This window comes from Trachymyrmex cornetzi, unplaced genomic scaffold, assembly GCF_001594075.2.
Source record: "Trachymyrmex cornetzi isolate Tcor2-1 unplaced genomic scaffold, Tcor1.1 scaffold85, whole genome shotgun sequence".
Taxonomy (NCBI): Eukaryota; Metazoa; Arthropoda; class Insecta; order Hymenoptera; family Formicidae; genus Trachymyrmex; species Trachymyrmex cornetzi.
In genome coordinates this window covers 1,555,836-1,563,237 of record NW_017300191.1, presented here as the reverse complement: position 1 = coordinate 1,563,237, position 7,402 = coordinate 1,555,836, and the positions used below count along the sequence as shown (strand labels likewise).

Genomic DNA, 7,402 nt, shown 5'->3' with positions numbered 1-7,402 from the left:
GGATTCACATTGCATCCGATTTGCGTCGTACGACGCTTTGCAACCAATCAGAAAACAGGATTCCAATGGATTTTACTTCGTATCATCGGAATCCTGTTTTCTGATTGGTTGCAGAGCGTCATACGACGCAAATCGGATGCAGTGCGAATCCAGCATATTTTATAGCATTCCCCTAGTTTTTCGTATGCGATCCTTTTTTAAGAATAGGGACCCAGGAGCACTGCAAAAAGGTGGATATTGTTGTGTAGTTAACATCCACTTCTTCAGAGGGCGGTAGTGCACGGCAGCATTTTGCGGTTACAAGTTTTGAGCCGTCATGTCCCCTCTCAGGCCCGAATACATAGTGTTCTTCAGATCTTAAAGCCTTAAGTGGGGAGCACAGACTCTTGCATAACGCATAACACATGAGGCATAAGAAATTGAACCAACCAGAGTTCTCTATTACATGGAAGGGAAAGAAACGGAGAACTTCGATTGGTACATATTCTTATGCATTACGTGTTATGCGTTATGCAAGAGTTTGTGCTCCCCGCTTTAAACGCAATGCGAGGCAATAGTGATAGCGATAGACATAGCGATAGCGATAGGAACAGAGGAATCCAACCATAGAGATAGTAGTACTAGGCCGGTATTCATAGTCGGATCTTAAATTTAAGACCGTCTTAAGTACAGTCTTAAGATGTCATGAACCAATCAGAAGGCCGCATTAGCGACTTAAGACATTACTTAAGACGGTCTTAAAATAAGAACCGACTATGAATACCGGCCCTAGAGTACGCATTGTCAGAAATTTGAGTAGTGGGGGTAATCCTATCTTCAAAAAGGACGCACTCATTTGAGTCCTTCCTTTCTCTCTCGCGCATGCGTATAGCCGTATACTCTGAGAGAGAGTTAATAATCAAAGATAATTACATTTAAAAAATCTTATATTTAACAAAAGATACATACCATTTTAAGTCTAAAATATAATGGAGCCACGTGCGTTATACTTTCTCAACTATATGAAATTTTCAGTTCCTCGTTCTTTCTTTCGATCCCCTCTCTCGAGAGTATACGGCTATACGCATGCGCGAAACGAGATTCCCAATTATCACAACGATTGATACTAAACTTAATTTTAATGCGAAGTTTTATTATAAATTACCCCTTAATGAAAAAAATGTGTCAGGCTTTCTTTCACATACTGGCCCGTATGCAGAACGCTCTAACATATGCACTTGCATCTTCGCTTCTAAATACGCAAGATATATGTACATTTGTTAGTGCTCGTATTCAGAACGCACTAACAAAGCTCTTTTACCAAAACACATGATAATAGCCAATAATGCAGCTCAATATAAAGTAACTTTCTTGCTATTGGCTCCCTTCATATCGCGGAATGTGGATTCGCCTAGAATCATATGCGCGCGAAGCATAACCGCGAAATTTAATATCTTCCCGACATATTATTAAGTGTAAATGGTAAGTATACATTTATTCTTAAGTTATTATAATATAAATGTTTATTATTATTTCCCATATAGTAGATTATTTCAGCAATATTTTCAACAATACTGCAAGCAATTCTGTGCTGTATGGGTTATTATTTATGTATGGTTGGGTTATTATTTATGTATGGTTAAGTTATTATTGATACCCTTACTTACAATCCTTGCAATGAAAGGCATGGAATTGTCCCTCTCCGATTTTGAGCTTTGAAAATGTTTTCTAAACAAAAAAATAAAGAATACGTATTTTTTTACACGTGTCTGGTTACACTTAAGAGAAGAAACTCTCTTTAGGTTAGGTTAGATTATTTTATTTCGAATCGAATATTGTTGAAATTATGATAGAAAAAATATTTGAGATAAAAATTGATTTCAAAAGTACTTTATAATTTAAAACAATTTGTTAAAATAAAAATTCATGTCCTTTATTTTCTACAAAATAATAAATTAAAAACTTATTAAAGTCGGAGGAAAACTTCTATGCTTTTTCCTGTTAATAATTCTTCTATTTATGTATTATTCTATTAAGTTTCATAAATATAAGTATTTTTTCTTTTATAGATGACCGACAAAAGGAAGGAAAATTTCTCTGCTGATGAGAAAAAAATAATAATTGATTTTGTCTTTCAGAATAAAAGTATTCTGGAAGATAAAAGCAATAATATGAGCAATAAGAATCTTAAGCAGGAAAAATGGAAAGTAATTGCCAACATTATTTCCTCCAGAGGAGTTGCATGCGATTGGAAGGAGGTACGCAGTGCATATCAAAGATGGAAAATGTAAACAAAGAAAAATTTTGCATAAAAGGTCATTACACCGTACCGATGGTAGTCCATATATTCCAGAGCCTTCTCCTTCAGATGATATGTTAAAGGAAATTATATTAGAAGATTTCGAGGAAGATGAAAATATATTTGATTCCAACGCAATGGTAAAGCTGTAACATATTTTTTACTGCAATTTAAGATATAAAAAATAAAATTTATTTATAATTATCTCTGCTTTTACATAGAGAACAGTGTGCAATATACAGCAGCCAGAACAAGACAATACAGAAAATTATTTGATCGATCCCGTTACTGGGTGAGAGGTTATCTTCAATTTCTTAAATGGAAATCCCAATTTTTCGTTGGATATTCTTGTAGCTTACCTCAAGAGTTTTCCAAAACTATAATAAAATATTTTTTCGTCAAGTACTAAAAAATACTTGATGAAAATATTTTATTATTGTGTTTTGGAAAGCTCTCGAGGTAAGCTACAAAAATATGCAATGAAAAATAAGTAAGTAGTATTTTTATCAGACTTTATTTGTAATTATTATAATTGTAGATTCTTAGTATCTGAACAATCATCTGAAGAACCATCTGAAGAAAGGACGGAAGTACAGATGTCCACAGATATTTCTCTTTCTGAACCTGGCAGTACACAAGAAGTTGTTCCTGCAAATCAAAAGAAGAAAGCTATATCAGTATTTAGAGAAGCAGTGTTTCATTTGTATGAAGAAAAAATACATAACGAAGATACACGAAATAAAATTGAACACGAACTTAAAGTAAAACTCTTAGAAACTGAACACAAAAAAAACTTAGAATTAATAGAAAAAAAAAGAAAAGTGCAACAATTAAAAATGAAACTTTTAAAGATAGAATTAAATAAAAAATTAGAAAATTTAAATAATTATGATATAAGTGGCGAACATTGACAAATGTTATTAAGATTAATAATCTGTTTACACACTAACTCATGTTTCACCAAAGTTACATTTTAATCAGTAGTCAAAATGCCGTTGTGCAAAATCCAAACGAAATGCTGTGCCAACTTGTACAGCTGCATGTGGAACAGCAGGTTCTTCTTCGCTATCACTTTGGTTCTCCTCATCATCATTTTCTGTAACAAATGTAATACTTTATATGTGTAATGTATGTTATGTAAAATATTTATATACGTTAACGTAATTTCTATACGTGATGTTTTATGTATGTTATATACTTGAATAAGTTTTATTTACGCATATATATACAAATGTATATATATATATATATACACATATATATATATTTATGTATATCTTTGTTATGTACATATATGTATATTCATTCTTAATGTAATTATTTATAAAATTGTGATTATAATCTTTTTTTGTTCAAGATGTACTAACCATATTCAAAATTGTCAAATTGTTTCCGTATATTAAACAGAACTGCCATAGCAATAATTGCAATTTTTGCTATCTCTAAATTAATCTGCATATTGTTTTGTAATGCTTTAAACATCCCTTTCCATTCGCCAAAACATCTTTCAATGCAAATACGAGTGCGAATATGGGCCCAATTATATCTATTTTCAATAGCAGTTTGAGGATTCAAAAAAGGTATTAAGAAATATGGTCTGCAAGGATAACCTGCATCACCTAACAATATTCCTGTCATTCTGCGTTCCTACAATATAAATAACAGATATAATAATTCGAAGACAGTAATATAAATTATAAGTGGTGTTTGACATACTAATTTTGATTTCAATGTAAGTGTTGAATTTCTGCTTAAAATATAATTTATCAATGGTACTTTTAACATTAAACTATCATTGATAGTTGGAATCGGGTATTAACATGTATATGTAGTGCTTGGTGTAAACTAGAGTATTATAATTACCTCAAATTCTTTCTTCAGACGACTTGAATCCTGTATTCGGGAATCATGAGCGCTACCCCTCCATCTGACAACAATATCTAAAATTCGACGCTATGCATTTATGGAGTAAAAGCCTTTTCGGTTCATGTATAGCATAGCTCGTTCTTGACTGGGACACTTAATATGTATATGAGTACAATCAATGCATGCAACCACTTATGGAAAATGAGCTATGTTGTAAAATTCGGTTTGCAAGTCTTCCATTCTATCAGGAAAATGCACAAAGTGTGGTAAATGTGATAGTTTCCGATACTTTTGCCACAATTCTGGATACAGTTGACTGTGATACTCCATGCAGATCGCCTGAAATTCAATGTAAGATATATGCTATATATTATAAAAATGATTACATAAGGGATGTGTGCTTTTCATTATGTGACACAATATCGACACAAGTGTATTCTATCAGTGCGTTCAGAACATTTATTTTGTAACTATTAAAAGTTTTCTTAGCACTGATTGGATGAAACACATTTTACAATAAGCCATTAGTAATGAATCAGAAATCAGAAGTTACAAATTGATCAATCACAGTCGAATGCAAGAACGAATGATGAATTTTGATTCTGACTTCTGATTTATTACTATAGTACCTTATTGTAGAATGTTTAGATCTAAAGAAGTGGTCCTATTTTCAGCAGACAATCATAAAACGGTTGCAAAACTGTTGCGTTCTGCTGAATGCATCCTTCACTATGCCCATGAATGTAAAAAAAGTAAGAGTGATGCTTGTGTCGATTTGTCACCAATGAAAAGCTATAACAAAGAATTATGTATATATATTAATAATTAAACATTTTTATATAGTTATTTATAAAAAATATAAATGTTATTGTCTCTAGAAAAAAATATTAAGTTGTACACTCTAAGTTAAATTATACTTGTACAGTACAACCAAATCATATACATCTATATGTATATGTATTAAATAATACAAACCTAATTCTATTTGGTAGCATCTTTAGCATAAAAACGTAGAGCAATTAATACTTGTAACGTTGGTGATATGTCTTTCTCATGCCCTGCTCCAGAAGATAACCTTTCTTCAACTAACCCTATAACGAATCGTACTGATTCTTTAGAGTAAGTGAAAGTACTTTTAAAAGTAATAATTTTATATATTCCTTGTATGTCACTTTTTTAGACTTTGTTCTTTATTTTTTATGTAAATGTTATATGAGATATTAATCCAGTTATGAATGCAATTAGAATTTTTTGCTTACATTTATTTTATATTACTGCTGTCCAAGATTGTAATTCTGTGAATATCGGCTTAATGCATATAGGTATTCGATAGGTGTATCCAGAAGAACGAACGCTCAGTGAGCTCTTGTACCTGCTTGAACTATATTTTTAAATCTAATGGAATATGCTAATCAGATGCAGAAGTTCACTGAGCGCTCAGTGAACGGTCACGCTTCTGGATACACCCACTGTCTTTCTTTTGCTGTTCCTATTTAAAAAAGGAAGGTAATAAAATGTAAACACACTTTAAATCAATACTTAGAATTACAAATCTTGGATGTTAAATATACAAACTATAAAATATATTTAGTACTATTAAATATACATTTCATGCGACAAAATATTCAAATTATAAAATTCAACTGCCATATTCGATGTGATATAATGGACTATTGTTTACATACACGCGTTTACCTTAAAATTATCGCGATACGAGACTCAAGTATTGACAAGTGATAATGCAGAAAAATACAAGCCGTTGGAGGATTGTATTTTTCTGCATAACATTATCAATTGTCAATACCTGAGTCTCATATCGCAATAATTTTAAGGATTGATGACAATAAAGCAGTATTGCAGTAATTTTATGTTCACACAAACACTAAATGTCGCATTGTGAAAGTTTTTTCTCTTTTATTATAAAATAAAGTATCGCTCTTATAATAAACGTCTTTTAATAATCAAATTAAATGTGACATGTTTGTTTATTTATGTTTAAGTTTAATAAACGCCAAATAATCACCGAATTCGAGTTTTTAACTTCATGACTACAAAAGCTACAAACGGAAATTCACCGTATCTGTTTACAACTGCATGGGTGCGCACATGAGATCCGTTCCGTTTCTCTATGCGCTGCATGCGCATGGGAAAAAGGAACCGAGCTAATGCGCGTGTGGCGGTCTTAGTACGAAGTTTATCTACGTTGGAGTTTCCTTCTTTACCATCACATGTTTTTATTTATCGTTTTTACACATTTAAATTCACTTTCTTGATTCACTTATTTTATTAGCAAATTCTTTGTCAAAATCAATATTTCTCTGGAAACTGTTTCTTAGTAACAAAAATATATATAATAAAGATATAACAACACAGACATTATTGATTGTGGCTGGTTTAGAATTACTGGAACGTAAACTTCTTGAATTAAATCTTTATTCCAAAAGCTGTGAAAGTCATTCTTAAATAATTGAGGCGCTACAAATTGGTAACCCCGACGTGATCTTCTTGACAATTTTTGAAGAGATCGAGGTCATAGGATAATATTTTGGAACGATATCTTCAAATAGAGAGTCTGGCTAGGACGTTGGCGAGATCTTGGGTTCACTGAACTTCATATAAAGTGACTCTTCATCATGCCTGTGGATAGAACTCCTGTCAAATCACCTGAAACTCCGAAAACAACTCCTGAAGATACTGAGGTACCGACCTTTTTTGGAGTATATTTAGGAGGAGCCAATTTGACGGGTGCTGATCTACTTCAATCCGGTGAGTCGAGACAAGTCAATTCCAATGAATTTCGCCTTGTAAAATTACCAACTTTCTGGCACAAGCATCCGAAACTCTGGTTTGCTCAATTAGAGAGCGAATTTCTAGTATATAGAATCCGTTCAGATGAAATTAAATTCAGCTCGATTCTTAAACACTTGGATGAAAAGGCGCTTTTAACTGTTTCCGACATTGTTGAAAATGCTTCTGAAAGAGATAAATATATCATTTTAAAGACTGCTCTAATTAATCGTTTTACTGATTCCGAAGAAAAACGTCTTAGACAGCTTTTAGCAGGAATTGAACTTAACGACAAGAAGCCTTCAGATTTATTACGCGAGATTAAGGGGATGCTAAACCGATTACCCAACTCAATCAAGGTCAATAGTACAGACTTTTTTAATTCCAATTTCGATAATAGTGGCGACATCTTTGATTTAGTTTTTACATTATATTATATAATATATATCATTCTGTCTTACTCAAACGCAT

At 32.2% G+C, this 7,402-nt stretch overlaps 1 long non-coding RNA gene across 1 annotated transcript in view; it reads right to left on the bottom strand.

The window, feature by feature from the left end:
• Positions 1–6,537: 6,537 nt before the first annotated feature.
• The window catches only part of LOC108769090 (uncharacterized), a 1,997-nt gene continuing 1,132 nt past the window's right edge, over positions 6,538–7,402 (bottom strand). The window contains exons 2-3 of the long non-coding RNA XR_001940528.1: positions 6,852–7,117; positions 6,538–6,781 (exon numbers count right to left, since the gene is read on the bottom strand). This is a non-coding gene — a long non-coding RNA (uncharacterized LOC108769090). The remainder of the gene's footprint in view (positions 6,782–6,851; positions 7,118–7,402) is intronic.